Here is a 20,000-nt window from a genome sequence, read left to right as displayed (position 1 = left end):
GGCGTTGACCTACCAGACAGAATAAACGCTGAATCCTCATATGATAGATATGTGACCATGTTGCATTGGCAGGACTTCGAGAGTGAGATATCTATATACCGAGTTGCTATGCTGTAATTTGATATGTCCTGTATCATAGCGTGAGGATACCTCAATGTGGTGAAAGGGTTTGTGTATTGCCATGATCAGCAAAGTTGTACCCATACTAGGTTGGTTTAGCTGATAGTGATCAAACTAAAGTCTCCCACCATCACCTGTCCGCAGTCGATAGCTTGGTGATGTAAACTGGCCAAACCTCAGGCATGAATGAGGGCCTTTGTCTGAGGCCTTTATCCTGCAGTGAACTAGAAGTGGCTGATTTTGTTCTTTATATAGATTACAGACTTGGTGTATCAGCGTATGGTTTAGTAAGTCAATGGCACTGTCTTTCATCGATCTTATGACACTGTACGTTAATTTGGCTTTGTAAGTCCTATGGCACAGTTGATATATCTTTTTTTTTTTGTCATTACACACCCCAAGTGGATATCACTAAAATGCCATTGGAAACAGCTAGTAACTAGAGAGACACTCAGTAGAGCACAGACCTCTGCACTGGCAGCTTATTTCTCGACCTTTTGCTCGACCTTGACCTTGACCTTTGACCGTAACATGTATTAATTGGCGTGGATTTTGATACACTCAAATATGAACCAATTTTGAAGGCTCTGTGACAACGATGTTCAATCTTACAGTTGATTACGTGAACAGGACATTTTGCTTGACTCTGACCTCGACCTTTGACCTTGACCTTCCAAAATTTAATAATTTCTAGCTTTTTACATAACAGTTAATCTCGACAGGTTTCAGTACTCCACGATTAAAGTTGTGGCCATGAAGCGGTTCACAACAAACACTCACTCACACAAAGAAACCCACAAACATGGGGTAAAACATAACATCTTTCCAACTTCGTTGGCGGAAGTAAATATATCAATGTAAAGGCGCCCTATCTCACAAGGCATGGCAACGTATCACCTTTATGTGTCTTCTGAGAAAGGATGCTGATGTATCACTATGTGTTTTCATTTGTCTCCTATCACAGCAGGGTAATGTATTACTGTATATTATGTGTCTTATGAAACGATAAACCGTGTGTTTTTATGTGGCACATTGAATTGGTGTATGATTGTATGTTTTTATACATCTTATGAAGCAATAAATGTTTGTGTGCCTCAAGACAAAAACTTACTTTCTAGAGAAAGTGGCGTTTTACTCTTTTTAATTTAATTTTGTATACTAAAAGCTCTCCATCCCATGATTATCCTTCTTTTAATTTTGGTCTCATGTCCTGGAGAAACACTTACTGTCTGTCCTATGTAAGTATATTAATTAACAATCTCTAGAGGTTTCTCCATAACCCTTATTTGTTGTTTATGCATTTTCATTGAACATTATCATAGTTTTACACAGACTCATTTTCAGTCCTACATTTCTGTTTTTTTTATTCAAATCTTCTACCATTTTTATGCAATTCGTCCCCTGATTCCCCAAATAGAACTATGTCATCTGCAAATCTTAAGTTAAGATATTCTCCATTAAGAATCACCATCATCATCATCATCATCATCTTCTCTCCCTACACCTATTGACGCAAAGGGCCTCGGTTAGATTTCGCCAGTCGTCTCTATCTTGAGCTTTTAATTCAATATTTCTCCACTCATCATCTCCCACCTCACGCTTCATAGTTCTCAGCCATATAGGCTTGGGTCTTCCAACTCTTCTAGTGCCTTGTGGGGCCCAGCTGAACGTTTGATGAACTAATCTCTTGAAAGAGTGTGAAGAGCATGCCCAAACCATCTCCATCTACCCCTCACCATGATTTCATCCACATATGCCACTCGAGCAATCTCTCTTATAGTTCCATTTCTAATCCTGCCCTGCCATTCAACTCCCAATATTCTTCTGAGGGCTTTGTTCTCAAATCTGCTAAATATTTTGGAGATTGTTTCATTGTAACACGACCATTCTTGTCCATATAGTAACAAAGATCTCACTAAACTGATATATAGTCTGATTTTTATATTTAATTTCAGGCGATTTGATTTCCACATTTTACTTAACCTAGCCAATGGCTGGTTTGCTTTTTCAATCTTTCACAAAACTCCAATTGGAATGACCCTGTATTAGAGATCATAGTTCCTAAATACTTAAATGATTCTACCTCATTAATCCTTTCTCCTTCTAATGATATTTCATCTTCCATTCCATATTCCGTTCTTATCATCTCTGTCTTTCTTCTATTTATCTTGAGCCTAACCTCGTGCAATATTCCATACATTCTGGTAAGGAAGCATTGCAAATCCTGTGGTGTTCTGCTGATAAGGACAGCATCATCAGCATATTGTAGGTCAGCTAATTTCTTATTACAAATCCAGTCCAATCCTTCACCATCTCCAACTGTCCTACGTATTACAAAATTCATGAGGAGGAGAAACAACCTAGGTGACAACACATTCCCTTGGAGTACTCCGCTGGTCACTGGAAATTAATTTGATAGGGCTCCACTAACATTAACTCCGCATTTGCTATGCTCATGAACAGACTTAATCAAATTTACTTATTTGAAAGGAATTCCATTAAGATACAGGTTTCTCCGCAAAGTTGGTCGGTGCACACCATCAAAGGCTTTTTCATAGTCCACAAACGCTATCAAAAGGGGATTTTTATATTCTATGTATTGCTGCGCAACATGCCTTAAAAGGAATAAACTTCGTGTCTCGGCTTTTCATCAATCTTCCTCCCTAGTCTCTTGAGAATAAGTATGGTATATATTTTCATGACAACTGACGCAAGTGTGATGCCTCTGTAATTATTGCAGTCAGTCGGGTCTCCATTTTTTGCCATTCAGTCGGGTCTCCATTTTTTGCCATTTTCACCAACATTCCTAATTCCTATTCATCAGGTTTTACCTCTTCATGCCACATTCTACAAAATTATCTTGTAAGTATTCTGGGAGTCACTTTCTTTTCAGCTAGTATCATCTCAGCATTTATTCCATCGTTGCATGTGCAGATGATGCTACTCTCTTTGCATCAATTCCATCTCCTGAATGTAGATCTGGGGTTGCTGAATCCCTTAATAGAGATCTAGCTAAAATTACTGCATGGTGCAAATTATGGGGTATGAAGTTGAATCCTAACAAAACTCAAAGTATGGATGTAAGTAGGTGAAGGACAGTGGCTATTCAACATCCGAATCTCAGCATTGATAATGTTATTTTAACTGTATGACTCTTTTAAAATTTTAGGTGTAATTCTCGACAGAAAATTTACTTTTGAGAAACACATTAGGCCTGTGTATTCTTCAATTGCACAAAAATTGGCCTATTGGGAAAGTCTTGAAGATTTTCGGTGATCAATCTATTCTGAAGAGGTGTTTTAATTCTTTCATTCTACCTTGTTTCGAGTTTTGTTTTCATATCTGGTCTTCAGCTGCTGATTCTCATCTTAATTTGTTTTTCTTATTCCTGATCTAGATATTAATCTCTGTCACCGTCGTTCAATTAGTTCCCTATGCACGTTGTGTAAGATTTTTCCTAATTCTGATCATCCTTCACATTCAGATCTTCCTGAAAAGTTCCATCCTGTTCGTAATATTAGGCATGCTGTTAATTCTAATAGTCAGGCTTTCTCCATCATGAGGCTCAATACTACACAGTATTCCAGAAGTTTTATTCCAGCCATGACCAAGCTGTGGAATGATCTTCCTAATCAGGTAGTTCAATCGGTTGAATTTCAAAAGTTTAAACTTGCAGCAAATGTTTTTATATTGAATAGGCTGACATAAGCCTTTTTATAGTTTATATATGAAATATACAGTATGTTTTGATGTTGTTACTGTTTTTAAAATATTTTAATTGTTCATTATTTCTCATATCGTTTATTTATTTCCTTATATCCTTTCATTACTTGACAATATTTCCCTGTTTGAGCCCTTGGGCTTTTAGTATCTTGCTTTTCCAACTAGTGTTGTAGATTAGCTAGTAATAATTATAATAATAATAACCAGGGGCTTTCCATCACCTGAGGTTACGATAGCTTCGACTTTAAACACACTTGAATTCATTCATGGGAACATCAAGGTCTTTATCAGTTTCAGGTATGTCAGTCAAATTATTCCCTTCGTATCTTCTATTCAAGACCTCACTAAAGTGTTCCATCCAACGTTGCCTTTCTTCGTCTTTTGTTGTTATAACGGACCCATCTGTTTTTTTATGGGTATATGCTTCTTTTTCTTTGCTCCCATAGAGATTTCCTTAATAATTCGATGAGTAATTCTTACACCATAGCCATATTTTCCTAACCTAAATTCTTGAAAACTTCTAGGCATGCTGTGAATAATTTAGGAGAGATGGGGTCTCCCTGTTTCAATAGGAATTTTCTCACTATCTTTATGTAGTTTTAGGATGGCTGTACTTCCCATATGTATATCTTCAAGTGCTCTAACATAAAATTCATCTCTTCCTTGCTTTTGAAGGGCTTTTACTGTCGAAGTTTTTACGGACTCAAAAGCTTTCTCAGTCTGTAAATGCCATACATAGCGGTTTATCATACTCTGTTGATTTTTCCATTCGCTGATTAATTACATGGATATGGTCAGTTGTTGAATAAGCAATTCTAAAACCTACCTGCTCTCTTGATTGATTAAAGTCTAGATGTCTTTCTATTCAGGGTAATATGATGTTTGTAAATATTTTATATATTACGGAGAGTAAACTTATTAGGAGGTAATTTTTCAGGTCTTTTGTGTCTCCCTTTTGTGAATTGATATAATGATAAAGTTTTTCCAAGCTGTAGGTAGAGAGCATTCTTGCAGACATTTGGTGTAAAGTTCGGCTAGTTTTAAAACTGGAATTTCTTCCATCTATTATTAAATTAATGTAAGGCCATCTTCTCCTGCTGCTTTGCCTCTTTTCATGTCTGATAATGCTTTTTTTTTTCTTACTGTTACATTTGGTACCTTTAAAGCAAACATCTGTTGGTATCCTGTTCCAAGTGTTCTTTACATCAATTTGATACTTGTTACTTTCTTTAGTGGTTCCTCAAGTTTGGTCTGATTGTGTTTACGAATATCTTGGATGTTTAGTTTGTTTTGGATGGTTCTGCTAATTCTATTTCTTTTCTCTAGGATTTTACCCTCACTTTCAGCTGTTTCTTTATTAGTTTCCTTTTTCTCCTGATAGTTTTCCTTGTTAAGGAACCTTTCCTCCTATCGCTTTTGCTTATTTCATTTTTTTTTTTTTTTTTTTTTTTTTGGTATTACCATTTATTTCTTCTTTACTTGCTTCCATTTTATTATGTAGCATGATGTACCTAATTTGCATTGCTATACTCGTCAAATTTTTCTCTTACGACAGAATTGTACAGAAGTGTTTTATTTTATTTTTTAAAATTAGTTTTTCTTTCCTTAGGTCTAGACAAACTTTTACTTCACGCCATTCTATCTTCGCTTGACTTTAACATGTTTAACACTGTTACATATTTAACTAAATTAACAAAACGTTAATTAACTGAAACATGTAACAGTGTTAAACAAGTTAAAGTCAAGTGACAATAGGATGGCGTGAAGTAAAATTTTGTCTAGAACTAAGGAAAGAAAAGAAAAGATAATTCTAAAAAAGAAAATAAACATTCTGTACACTTCTGTAGTAAGAGAAAAAAAAATGATTTCGTTTTTCGTTTTTCCATTTGGGCTTCTCCATGTCCATTTTCTTTTTTTTCTTTTTTTTATTAAAAAGAGGTTCATATTTAGATTGTTTCTTTTAGCAAATTCTACATTTCTTTTATCATTTATTGTGTCTACTCCAAATTTACCTACAGCTGGGTTTCTCTCTTTTTATTTACCTACTTTAACATTGAAATCGCCAAAACAAATGTAAAATGAGTCTCGTGTTTTTTTTTTCAATTATATCTCCAGGACTTCATAAGAAATTCTATTTCTTCCTTTTATTTGGCTGGTGCATACGTTTAAATGATCTTCAATAATTTATACTCCTTATTTAGTTTGATAATCAATCCTGCAATTCTATTACTAATACTATGACATTCTTCTTTATTATAAGAAATATTTCTTTTAATAAGAAAACCCACTCTATTTTCTTTGTTCCTTTCATGTCCGCTGAAGTAAAATGTATGACGCTCTTTTAACTTTATAAGATTCCCCAGTTCTTCTAATTTCCCTCAATCCTATCATATCGCAATTTAATTATTTCACTTCGTCTAGTAACACAACTGCTTTTCTTATGCCTTGAATTCTGAAATATTCCTTTTGATGATGTTCTTCATCGATAATCTGATCTAATTTATTTTTTGACCGTACAATAGCATGAACAATTACATAATGCTTAGATGTGTACTTTGAATATGATGTGTATCAAAGGCTCTTGCATGTTTATACAATATTTTTGGAGAAATAGCTTGGGCATCCACACGTCTGATATCATGATAAATTCTTCACCGTTATATTTAGATGATTGAACAATTAAAAAAAGGATAATAGACTCAAATCACTTGTCATTCATTTATTTCTATCAAATCACACACATATTATATCTATCTATCTATCTATCTATCTATCTATCATATATATATATATATATATATATATATATATATATATATATATATATATATATATATATATATAGTAGACTTCTTAAAAAAGTGTCAGCATCCCATGGGTACTAAAGCTAGGACACCTTTTTCAGTACACAGCGTTCTATAGGCTCTCGCGGCATCACATGCATCGTAGGCACCATAGCACATCTGGATGAATAGGTCTGGTTTCACCACGGAGCTGCATCTTGATCGGATGTTCAGCATGGCGTTGCATCGTATCACCCTGGAAAATGTTGGGTTGACTGCAGCAATATTTGGTGTCTCACAGGCTTGGTCCTCTTGCCATGAAGATACCAGTTGTTGCATGCTGGTTGCCACAGCCCCGCTGGGCATAATCCAGTCATTGCCAACTTCACCATCGTAGGTACCCATAAGGCCCCCTACGCGACCAAAGGCCCAGCCTGATATCTCCAAGGAGGCCATTCTTGAAGCGCGAGACACGTGGAGTGTTAAGAATTGAGCAGTTAATGCAACTTCCAAGTTTGTTTTTGAAATGCTGATAGGACCCTCAGTGTGGTGGTTTTGCATTACTGGTCGACCATTAATGAAGATGCTTTGGTCGGGCTTGATGACAGCTTTCGTTCCTGACACTGTCATGGTGAACTGGGGTTGCTTGTCTTCTTCTGGGAATTCCATAGTAAGCTCATTTAGAAGGTAGGACACCAAAAGAACCTCACACTTAGAACGTGGTAGTGTAAAACGGCGCCGTCAAATGTCAGCAGTTCTGTATCACCGATGACCATGGCTGTTCGATTGAAAGGCGGCAACAGATCTGAAACTCGATGTGGTAAGAAGTTGTAGTAGTCCCATATGAGCTCACTGACAGGTGATGGGATTGAAACGTAATAGGAAAATAGTGCATTTTCCAGCAGCTCGGAAAGAGATAGTCTTTGCACAAACTGGGAGAGAGAATACACCGGTTTGTTCAACGGCAGTTGCAGCTGAGCTTCATTATTCCCAACCTCAAGGGAAAACAGAGTTAACTGCTGCACAAGTCTTGACACAAACTTCTTTGTTGCATAGCTTGGCCAGTGACCCTAGAAAGTAGTATATACATTATAATTCACATGTAATAGCTCAAAGGACTTTGTGTTTTTCATGTAAATATAATTTCTTGTGAAAAGTTTCATATAAAGAAAAAGAAGTTGGAGAACCAAATTAGCTTAATAGCAATAATTATTCTAATTGTGCAACCTAATGACATTGAACAGATCAAGTCAAAATAAATTATATTACAAAATGGCTATATCTTTAACACTAGAAAAGATAAAGTATACATACGTCATTTTTGTGGATCCATTTGAGAAGTTTCTGAGTATTGGGAAGCTCTAAGAAGTATTTCTGCAAGTGTGCAAGGTCTTTGGAAAGAATTGCTTCTGTCTTTGAAATGATTTGCAGGAAACCATGATATTCAGCCGGCCGTTGTGAAGCAAAGAATGCCAGTTGTTTCTTTATTGCTTTGAATAAAGGTGTTTTTTCTAAGCCTTTTAAAATTTGTTTGATATCTTTCGGTACTTCTCCCTTTTCAATTAAGTCAGTCATGTCTTTTATGCCTGTGAAGGATAGAAGAACATATTATAATCAGTAAGAAAATTCAACACAAAAACTATAAGTTCCCTATTATGGCTAAATATGTCAAAACTAAATACTGTATCATTACAGAATTTCATATTGAAAAGTAAAAGAGAAAAATAGAGGTGAATTCAAGGTCCAACTGTAAGTTCATCATCTGATTTACAGGTAAACATAATGAAGTTCAATATTGATCAAGAAACTGGAACGTTAAAAATTTAACTGAATGAAAGCTCCAACTGTAAATGGTTATGCCTAATGACCTTTTGAGAGAAAGTCTGCAACTTCTTTGAACTCTGTTTGCCATGCAATCATCTCAGGAAGTAAGTAATTTTCCATAGTACTACGTAATTTTTCAACATGAGACCAGGTCCATTTTAGTATATTCCATATATACATAAGTTTCGGACTTTGTAGAAATTGACGGAAAGCCTTATATCTTTGGACGATCCCATCCGTGACAGTGTTTTGGTAAATTTTCATTATTTCTTGATTAGCTTCTTTGTAAAGGACAACCATTCTGGGCGGTGGAAAGACTAGTCTCTTTTCTTGAGCCTCCAAAAGAAAGTAGGAATATAGCCTGAGGAAATACCAGTACACACCCAGGTGAACCTTGTTCAGTTTTGCATGTAAATTATTCTGTAAAAAGGTAGCCAACAACGCATTAAGTTTTTAACTGACAAAGAAAGAATAAGATTATAAAAATACTTAAATTTATATTACAGATAGTCAGAAGCAATGCTATGTTGATGAAAATTTCAACTCTGATAACTCTTTAAGTACTTAAAATTCAAATATCTAGCAGTAACATATTCTTCTGAAAGGAAGTAAAGTAAAGTATTTGAAGTCACTTACCCATAGTGTATGGGCCTCTGGGTATTTGAAAACATAGTCAAAACTTATAAGTGATGGAGTTGTCAAGTGGGACCTGAGTAGTGCCACTGGTCGTAAACTAGAATTAACTGGTTTCTCAGAAACTCCAAGCTCAAGGTTGTTAGGATCTTGAAGCCCAAACATTGCTTTATAAATGGTTTTGCCCTCACCATGTACTTTTACACTAACTTCTATGTAGGCTCTCTGGCAGACAATAGTTTGGATGTCATATTTCCCTATTACTGGAATATCTGCTACCGCTTTCATCAGTAAGCCTTCGCAGTTATAGTGCTTTAAAGGTCTCAATGATCCAGCTACGTCTGCTTTCATTCGTACTCCAGACTTCAGGAAAAAGGAATAGGCAGAATTTTCTTCCGAAGTGGCCCCGTATTTGAGAGCTATTTCGAATTGTACAGGTTTTAGGTTGAAATTTACATTGAGTCCCATCTTTTGTGGAGAATTAGCCATAATAACAGTGATTTTTGGGTGCTCACTCAGTACCTGGAGAAATAAAATGACATTTTGAAAATTTGCACATTCTGATATACTTTATACTTTTTCTCTCATGTGAGTATTCAGGAATACATTTCTGAGAAATGGCTTCAAAACAAGCAGATAAACCAATTCACTTACTCTTGTTTTGATTGTAGCCTCAAATCGGTGACTGTTTTCAGAGAGCTGTAGAGATTCCACCGAACCAGAAATTCTATCTGCTATGTCAGGAAATATATCAACTTCTAATGTTCCTAATTCTATTTTACCATTTTTTTTATAATGTGAAGTAACCTTCAAATCACGACTCAGGTCTGGATGACTTATACTTCCTTGCCACTGAGAATGTGTTTCATTCAAAGAAGTATAGAGAGAGGAAACTTTGTATTGTATTTCACGCCTCAGCCTGTCAGGATAAAACTGGAAACTATGCTCATCAGAGGAGAGAGCAATTTCTGCTTCCATAGCCTGCAAAGGAGAATGGAACCAAATAGCATGAAAGTGTGGCTCAGTTCTGTTGTACCCAGCTCTGTAGATCAGAGGTTCTGTCATTCCTATGAGACTCTTTGCGTCTCCTCCAGCCGTACTCAATCCAGTATCGGTCATTTCCCTTATGGTTCTCAGCAGGTCGACCGCAGCTTCGAGTCGCATTACAACATTGACGTTTCTTATACGAGCTCCAGGGTAAAACTGGAGATCCCAAGTCAGTATCGAACTTCTCTTGTCAGTTTCAGCAGTAAAATCCATTTTACTTGAGCGGTCTTCATTATGCAACACCATCTTCATTATGAGAGGTTTATGAATGGGGTGGTTAGAAGCCTTTATCTGGAAGTGATATAAGCATGACACTGGTAATAACTGATAAGAACAACAAAATTATGTTGATATCTATTTGATAAACATAGATTTATATTTCAATTGATATGTAAAGACAGGCACATGTAAATAAATATGCACATACTGTGTGCATTACTACTCACTGTAAGGTACTTGATTATGAGTAAAATCCTGCTTAACATGTACCTATGATGAAATTTTAGTACTCTTCGACATAGATTCATTAAAAGTATATATATATATATATATATATATATATATATATATATATATATATATATATATATATATATATATATATATATAGATAGATAGATAGATAGATAGATAGATAAGTATGTTGCATGTGTATTACTCACCTTAAAAACTATCTCCCTTCCTCCAGGCTTGAAAGCATGGACTACTTCTACGTAACATTTGGTTTCATGTCTTATCGGTGGTGTAAACTTCACCTCTGTAACTATCTTGAATTCAGATGAACTTCGAGGGTTCTGGACATACAGCATCCCTTTTACATGGTAGTGCTTCTTTGCCAAGGAAGTAAGTGATACTCTTGTCTCCAGTTTGATGGAGGAAGCCAGTTGCTCTACTTTGAAATCTGCTTGTGCGTTGAATGTCTTATGAGTTGGCAATGTTAAAGAAATGCCAATACCCCTCTCTCTGGATTCTGAATCTTCATCACCATCAACAGTATTAATCAGCTTTATTTGATACCTCTTGCCTAACATCTTTATGTCTCCACTGGAATATAGATGTTACTTAAATAAACTTGTTTTATCTTGTTGCAATAAATTTTATGTACAATATATCATTAATTAATTATATCTAATATCTAAAATTTATATGAATTACGTTACTTACGATACTTAAAGATGCCTATACCTGATAGTGGTTTGCTCAGTGTCTGATGAGTCAGTAGTTAAGGCCAGATCCAAACTTAATTTTTTATTGGGGTACCGGTCAGCATCCCAAGAGAAATCTGCTCTCAGAGTCTTATTGGCTATGTTGAGATCAGCAAGTCCTTTCATTCGTCGTGGACATGGAGTGTTTGGAAACCACTGGTTATTCAGTAAGATGCTGATGTGACTTCCAGATATTATGAAGTAGAACTCATTATCAATTAAAGTTGGGACGAACAGTTCAACACCATAGACCGTGTTATTGGGATACTCAGCATCTGTATTCCACTTCAAAGCAAACACTTTGGCCTTGCGACTCTTCACGTCAACAGAGATCAGTTGAGTGACTTGGGAAAATGTAACAGCCACATAAATGTTATATGGTCCTACTGTTAGAGTTGTAAAATTCAAATTGCCTTCAAAGGAAAGAGCCCGTTGTGATGCACTGAAAGACAAGGGCCCTGACATTTCCAAAAGGAGATGTTTTCCATGCTTGAGGATAGACTTGATTTCAAGTTCATCAGCCCTTTGGCTTTTCAATGTACTCTCAAGCTCAATTTTCTGAAGGTAGTGTGGAATATCCACCTGTATGGAGAAAATAGACACAAGGTGAACAAACAAGTACTCATCTACATCTTTCATATCTGTTCATGGTCCATGGAAACATGCAAGTATTCTTAGAAGATAAGAGCCTTTCATTAAATAGGGATTTATTTTACATTCCAACCATCCTATGATGTGGCAAAGGATTTAAGTGGCCTCTAAATAACTTAGAGTTTCATCTCTGAATGACTTAGAATTCCTCAAAACTATATAGACAAACTGGTAATTTTCTCTGAAGTATAGCGAAAAGCGCTTTCTTATCTTATCTATAGGAGTATTGCACTTGATAAATTTTATCATAATGAAAATGTAGAAATGCATCTACTGAGAATCTTTGGAAGCACCATTTATTATGGTCATATAAATCTTATGCCTACAGGAAGTTTAGAATATATTCATACCACAATTTTTGAGACGGATGTTTCACCAATCCTTCCAGACATAAAATCTATCAGGCAGATATTCTTTTTGCTAGTAGGATGCATTACATTCACAGCAATGCCTGATTGCATATTCTCATTGAGTATGTCTATCGCTGCTTTGTAAAAATCACTTTTGATTTTAGCTGAAAATATAAATATTTTGAAAATATTTAGAAATATTTTAGACATCTCATATTTCAAGCAGATTTGATAGTTGACATGTAAACCATTATCACTCATTATTCATCATAAGCAAATAACATCTATATAACTAACCTGTTATAGCTGTCTTGAAAGTAAAAAGGTTATCCAGTGACCCTGTTATTGCATGTCTACCAGACACGAGCAAAATTTCTTCTCTCAGCCTTGTGAGTTTTATCAAAGATTCGTAAGTGACTTCTTTGGGCTTCCTGATAAAAGAAATCAACTTCCAATCTTTCAAAGCAGCTTGGAGCTCGAATTTATATGGTGTTATTTCCAGGGGTATGGTCATGTAGGGTCGGAACGTCCACTCGCTGCGAGCTAAAAGAACAAGATATTACTGGACAATATTAGCCATCTTGCTTCGTAAATTTTTCCCAAAAGCTTATTATATTCTACTTTTATCAAATGTGTCAAATTCTTCAGAAAACTGGTAATCAATTACTTACAATCAAAGTCTATGATGATGTACTTTTTCAGAGCATTACATGTCTTGACTAGAATTTCAAAGGTTTTACTAAGGGCATTTGACTTCTGGTAAAATCTTGTCTCTGCAACCAAGGAACTAGAAGTTATACTCATAGTAGGACTGACAAATACCTTAACATCAATGCTCTTTTCAACTATATTTTCAAATATGTGAGAAACAATTTTCATCCTTCTGATGATTTCGTTTCCATCTGATATAGATCTGAGAACAATATCTATAGATTTTTCCTCTTCCTGGTGTTCTGTTTGCAGTGAAAAACTACCCTCCATCCTTGGGGATTGAATGGCCCCTGATATCTTATGGCTACCATTTCCTTGTAAATACTCAAGCGTGGCTTTGCTCTCCTTCACTGAGATGAAGTTACAGATCCGTAATAGTAGTTGTACTGCCTTTTCATCATGGGTACTATTCACATGAGCCTTCACGTTGTATCCACTCATTGAGGAGTCAGTTTTCTCAACTGACAGCTTAACAACTGATTTTTGACCTAAAGGAAAACCTTCTGCCAAAAATATATTGGGAAAATTCATGGCATAGCATATCTTAATTCCCAAAATGGCTTCTAAATAGTGATTGCATGAGTTCATTTCAATTCGAATGTCTTTAAGGGAAGAAGGAATTACTCTTTGTTCTAGTTGTCCTCGTATGGCTTTCATTAAGTAAACCTCACCCTCAAGATTTATCAATTCAATCTTATTAGGAAAATCTAGTCCAATTTCAAGGCCTTCCTCGGGCGTTGACAAAAGAGCCAAGGAAATATCCCCTCTACTATAAATACTGTTTGCAACTTTTACGCCTTCTCTTGTGAAATAACTGTCATAGCCAATGAATGCATCTAGTTTAACAGAAATGCTCGGAGTGAAACTTAACTTTGATTCATTGTACCTCCCATATGATAGTAGGTTATGCAAATCAATTTTGCCATTGATTTCTAATCCCATAACCGCTGTTCCTTCTAATTCAAGTTTGAAGGGAACTCCATGAATGGTTGGTAGTGAGTAATCAAATTGTATTTGAGCCATATGAGTTGTATCTATATTTACGTTCTTCATTTCATCAATCAAATTTCGAACAAGATCAAGTAGAGAATCAATTATTCTGTCTGTGTCAACATCATAAACGTTTCCTTTAACAGAAGAATAGTACATTTCTTGACCCATGAATCGAGTGAATATATCCATCTGTGGTATTTTTGCTTTCGGACCACCGTAAAGTTTCTCAAGAAAAAGAAGTATAGTTGAATAGTCAAGTGATCTCCTTCGTCTTATGGCATCTTCTAGCTCCTCAATAATCCTTTTACCTTTGTCTCGAGCAAATGAAGTGACATCTTGTATTATTCCTTTCAATGATGTCTTACGGAAATACCCATCAGGACCAAACAAGTCTTCAAGAGCTGGTTCAATGCCTTTGATACGTGCTCCAATTTCCCCTAAATTTAGCGGTGTTCCTCCTATGTCTGCTGTTACATTGAATCCAACTGAGCGAGGGATGTACGAAGCTGTATCGTAAATTATATTAGAATCTACGCTAATTCCAGTATCAAAAAGTGATGAGTAATAGGAGAACTCATTATTGCTAGAGTATTTCCGAAAATCTGATGTAAAATTTGTAGGAATCACGACATCCCTTAAGATTCTCCATTGATTAACATATAAGGAAGGTCTTGATATCTGGATCTTCAGTAGGTGAGTCAAGATAAAACTGCGCACTGAAAGCAAAGAAAAAGAATGCATAACTGAATAATGTAGTAGTAGGCCTACAGGTTCTGGAGCCATGTGTAATTATCAAACCTATAAGCTTTTAAGATAGAAATGAGGAAAATTTACCTTGCGTACTGGTTTCTTTCGTAATTTTTTCTATCATCATCAACAAGTCATTTTCTTCAGCACACCTAACAGCTTGCAAATAAGATGCAATACGGACTTCAGTGTTTATATCCCTATCAACTGCAATACTTGATAGCTGTGTGGTTGCCTGAAAATTAAACAAAAAAGTAGATGATATGCTATGATACAATATTTCTGAGATTATAATGTTCTTCATTTCATCCGAGAAAATTCATACACAAATGATACTCACTTCTCTTTGACATTTAGTATTTCTAAAGGCTTCAGCCGCAGCTATTCTGACGTCAATATTAGCTTCCACTCTTTCCATGCATCTTATTACAACTCTAGCATAATGAGTGTTGATGATGCCAAAATTGCCTAGAGCTTTCAGATTACCAAGGGCTGCTTCTTGTGCATTGTCGTCGCTGGTATAGGCACAGTCCCTTTCAATCTTGTCCCCTAATATTTCAAGAATTTGTTGAATGGGTGTTTCTCTTTCACAGTTTTGATGAAGTCGGCAGTAATTGTTAACCAATGAGGCAGCAGCAAGAGTGGTTTGAGGTAAAGACTTTGTTCCATTGAATAAGCTCATAACTGCATCGACTGCTTCCAAGTTAGGCCTGTGAGTCATGTGCAGAGCAGCAATGTATAAAGTTTGTCTTCCTTTGGACATTTCTCTCCCAACCAATTCCTCTACCATGACTCTTACTGCTCCAGATTCATAGACGAAGGCGACGGCATCTAGGAAAATGCTCTCAAGATGCTTAAAATCAGTACAGTATTGGCCATGGCGAATTTTACTCAGAACTGCTGGAATAACTGAATCTGGAACTTGCCTCAAATGTAAGATGGCCTGGGAAACCAAACCAGCAGTGTCATGCTGTACAGAGCTTTCAGAAATCCTACAAATGTGATTCAAAATAACATCTAAATGGGGTACAAGGGATGGGTTCTTTTTGGGAGTCCTGTGGTCATACATGAGGCTCTCCTCCAGAGTTTTGCTTTTTAGGTTAACCAATGAAGAAGGCACTGGAGCGTCTGTAGAACGAAGGATCAAATCTGACATAAGCTGAGCCTCTATATACTTATAAGAGCCATAGAGTGGGCGAATTACTTTCTTATCAGAACAAGTTATTTTTATGTAGATTTTACCTACAATAACTTGCTCACAAGTCGATTTTGATTTCTCTACAGGAAGTGAGCCTTTCAGCCAAGCAACAGGATTCTCGGCTTTTGTTAAGTAGTGATTGTGACAATGATGGTGGTCTTTTTCTTTTGTGATGAAAGTCTTTTGCAGTCGACTTTTTACTGTATACTTTGTTGGGCACTTCCCAACAACATCTGTCTGAAAGTGGAATAAATTGATAGCATCAGTGAAGCCTACATCACATCCATTTTCAATATAAAAAAGTGAAAATCATGCATGCCTGTAAATATTTTGCCATATATTAGTGCCAAACACAAAATGCAAGTTGCTTCATGTAAAAAAGGATCAATTGTGTTAAAGATACCAAATTATTTCTTCCCTTTTTATTATAGGTCTGCAAAAAACGTTGCTATTTACTGAAAACTTAATTTGACGTAATAAAAGAGTAAATAAACTGAGAGTATGCTGCTACATAATTAGTGATGTCGCTATTCCAACCATTTTTAGCTAACCTTTTCTAGAAAAAAAAGCTATTAATCTCCTTTACATTAATTGCGAATCTAATTCCCAAGAGGTTGTAATGTAGTGCTCATGTGCTCATGTTAATAACTTTTAAAACAAAAACTAAATATAGTTTAGTGAAAAGTACTTTCTTATCTTATCTACATGGTTATTGCACTTGATAAAATTTATCATAATGCATAACTGAATAATATAGTAGTAGGCCTACAGGTTCTGGAACCGTGGAATCATCAAACCTATAAAATATCTAATCACAGCAGAGTAACTTCAGAGAACAGTTTCCTACTATTGAGACTTTTGGAACAACCTGGAGTTTTCCTTTTAGAGCTTTCAAGAAACTCAATTCATTAACGTCCTCAATATGTCTTAGTTGGACTGATAAGTAACACTTGGTAGCATGTCATCCCAAAACAGGATTCAGTAAGAGTATTGGATGATAAGAGTTAATACATATAGACAGCAGTGAGTGATAGAGCCATATTTATCGAGTCTAAAGCTAATATAACTTTTTGTCCAGGTAAATCTGACCAACTGGATAGTAAATAGTAACCCTGAGTCGGACTCTACCTCCGTGAATTGTAATCCTGTGTTGACAGGGGAAAGCGTAGGGAGCGAGTTTTGGAAGGCGGACGCAATCCCCTTCTTGAAATTCAAGGACCAGGTGTCTTCGTCAGGGTGGCTGCAGACATGCGTGATGTGACCATCTTGGATGGCGACTACTAGAGGATATCTCTCAATAGAAGACGCTGATGGGAGGCCTGTGAATAAACTATTACTTTTAAACTGTTTCATCAAATAATTACTCTTTTAACCTGATTTAGGCAAGATATAGGGCTATCTGTTTCAAAGATCTGTGTACAAAATTGAACCTGTTTTTGGCTACCTGTTTAATGGACCCATGTTCTAATTGAACACGATTTCGGCAAGAGATTTGGCTATGCCTGCCTATCTATTGGACTCATGTACAAAATTGAACCTGATTTTGGCAAGAGTATTGACTACCTGTCTAATGGACCCATGTATAAAATTGAACCAAATTTTGTCAAGAGTATTGACTACCTGTTCAATGGACCCATGTACAAAATTGAACCTTGTTTTGGCAAGAGATATTGCTATCTGTCATGGACCCATGTAGAAAATTGAACTTGATTTTTGCAAGAGATTTGGCTACCTTCCTAATGTACAAAAATAGTCCAGTGCAATGATAACAAATGTAGCAATGATTACTCACTCCCTCCGCCGTCAATCGCCGGGTTTTTTACTGTGATGGCCACGTCACAGGGACCGAGCCAAGAGAGAGAGACCTCTGCCTTCCAGGAGGTCTCTGTGATGCCACTGCTCACATCCTGCAGGTAGACCTCAGACGATCCAGTGTAGAGGTACTGGTAGGTCTTCCCCGTCGTATAGGAGAGCTTTGGAGATCCGGTGATGGGACATTCTCTGGAGCACAAGGGATATTCGGATAATCCAGGCGCTGGAATGAAACCAAAAGTTTAAGAAAGGTTATAGAAAATCGTCCAGTTACTGGAATGACCCAGTCTGTGGAATATCTGGGATGACTTGAGGATCCAAATGCGTAGATACAAATAGGAGAGAATGACATAATAGTAGGTCATCAAATTATTTGTATAATACTTTCTCTAAGGCACAGGGAAGATCAGGGGGGTCACTGTATTGGAAGGTATTTCAATGATAGATCTGTATTAGTCAAAATTGACTCATTGGGCTGGTAAATCTCTATCCCTTTAATAATAATGATTGGTGGTATTCAAATGTTAATCTGTAGAATGCATTCAGAATTAATTTTGATATAAACAGTAATATTTTCTTTATATACCTACACTGATATGAAATAATTATTCATAAAACGACCCTTCATCCAAATGAATTGTTCATAGTCTAAATGATAATCTCAAGTCGTCTATATCTTTCAAATGAAGTCAAGACCCGAGAAAGGCTATGAATGCAAGTGCTTATCTTACTTTGATAAGATGTTCAGCTATGGTGGTTAAAAGGCATCTCATGAATGGCAGAAGCAAGGGACAATGACATTGCCCCAGCAAGCAGGACAATGCCCTAGAGACGGACTACATATACAATACATGAGATCAGCACCCGAGTCCCCTCCCCATCCAAGCTAGGACCAGGGAGGGCCAGGCAAAGGCTGCTGATGACTCGGCAGGTAAACCTATAGGCTCACAGGGATGGCGAGGTTGCAGCGACCAAAGGAACTAACAAGTCCAAGCGGGACTCTAACCTCAGTCTGACGATCACCAGCCAGGGACGTTACTAGATAGGCCACCACAACCCTTAAAGTGTAATTGTTTTAGGTTCTGCTGTATGTGAATTAAAATAAGAATGTGCCATCAACTCTTTTACTGTTTACTGTTTGAAGCCACCCTTGTTGTATATATATATATATATATATATATATATATATATATATATATATATATATATATAGAGAGAGAGAGAGAGAGAGAGAGAGAGAGAGAGAGAGAGAGAGAGAGAGAGAGAGAGAGAGAGAGAGCCATTAAGTCATTTATATAACAGGGGTGGCCACAGATAAAAGAAAATAAGATAATATTACCACAAACGGTCATTTTACTTTATCATTGTTTCAATAGCATCGTCCACCTCAGCTATGAGACCTGGCTAACCTGACTAAACCGGAACGGAACGGGAAGAGAAGAGGAGGGAAGAGGCGGAGGGGTACGGTGGGGCAGATTGCTGGGTCAATGGAGTGGGAAAAGTTGGGGGAGATCTGAGACTTGGAGGAAAAATAACCTCCTAGAACTGAGAGGAGGGAAGGGTAGCCCAAGTAGGGAGGGGGGAGGGTGGGGAGAGATATGAACTAGGTCCTCCAAGGATATGAAGGAATGTGGGTAGGTAGCGGTAGGGAAGGTGGGAGAGGTAGGAGAGGAGGAGGAGGGAGAGTTGAACGATAAGCCGTTATAATAGCTAAGAAAAAAATAGTTTTAAACAAAAACTACTGTTTTCCCGTGAAATGATTCTGAATGTGAACAAATGACATCCAACAAAAAGAGAAGAAATTAAAAAGAAAAAATATGATAATTCACCCACAAAACTTTATGGGACATTCAGGATGCCAGATAACTCATAATCAATCATTCAATCTGTGCTGAGAAGCTAAATTGTAAACGGGTTAGCGCATACCTCCACCAGCCCGAAATAAAAGGCTCCTGGATTAATATTACACTCTGATTAACTCTGCCATGACATCTAACTAGGTCTATAATTAATGTTCAATGGAATCAACCTTCATCATCCTGATATATCTAGCAAACACACACACACACACACACACACACACACACACACACACACACACACACACACACAGATCGGGCAGACAGACAAACACAAACCGTCCTCTATAACTGACGGAGTTTAAATGGCAAAACATTAACAATCACGTCAGTCGTAGCAGGGT

General features: G+C 36.6%; 1 pseudogene; it reads right to left on the bottom strand.

The window, feature by feature from the left end:
- Positions 1–6,703: 6,703 nt before the first annotated feature.
- Positions 6,704–20,000, bottom strand: part of LOC137648703 (vitellogenin-like) — a 13,913-nt pseudogene continuing 616 nt past the window's right edge.

This window comes from Palaemon carinicauda, chromosome 10 (assembly GCF_036898095.1).
Source record: "Palaemon carinicauda isolate YSFRI2023 chromosome 10, ASM3689809v2, whole genome shotgun sequence".
NCBI lineage: Eukaryota > Metazoa > Arthropoda > Malacostraca > Decapoda > Palaemonidae > Palaemon > Palaemon carinicauda.
The sequence above is the reverse complement of the archived record's forward strand: the minus strand, read 5'-3'. Positions and strand labels throughout refer to the sequence as shown.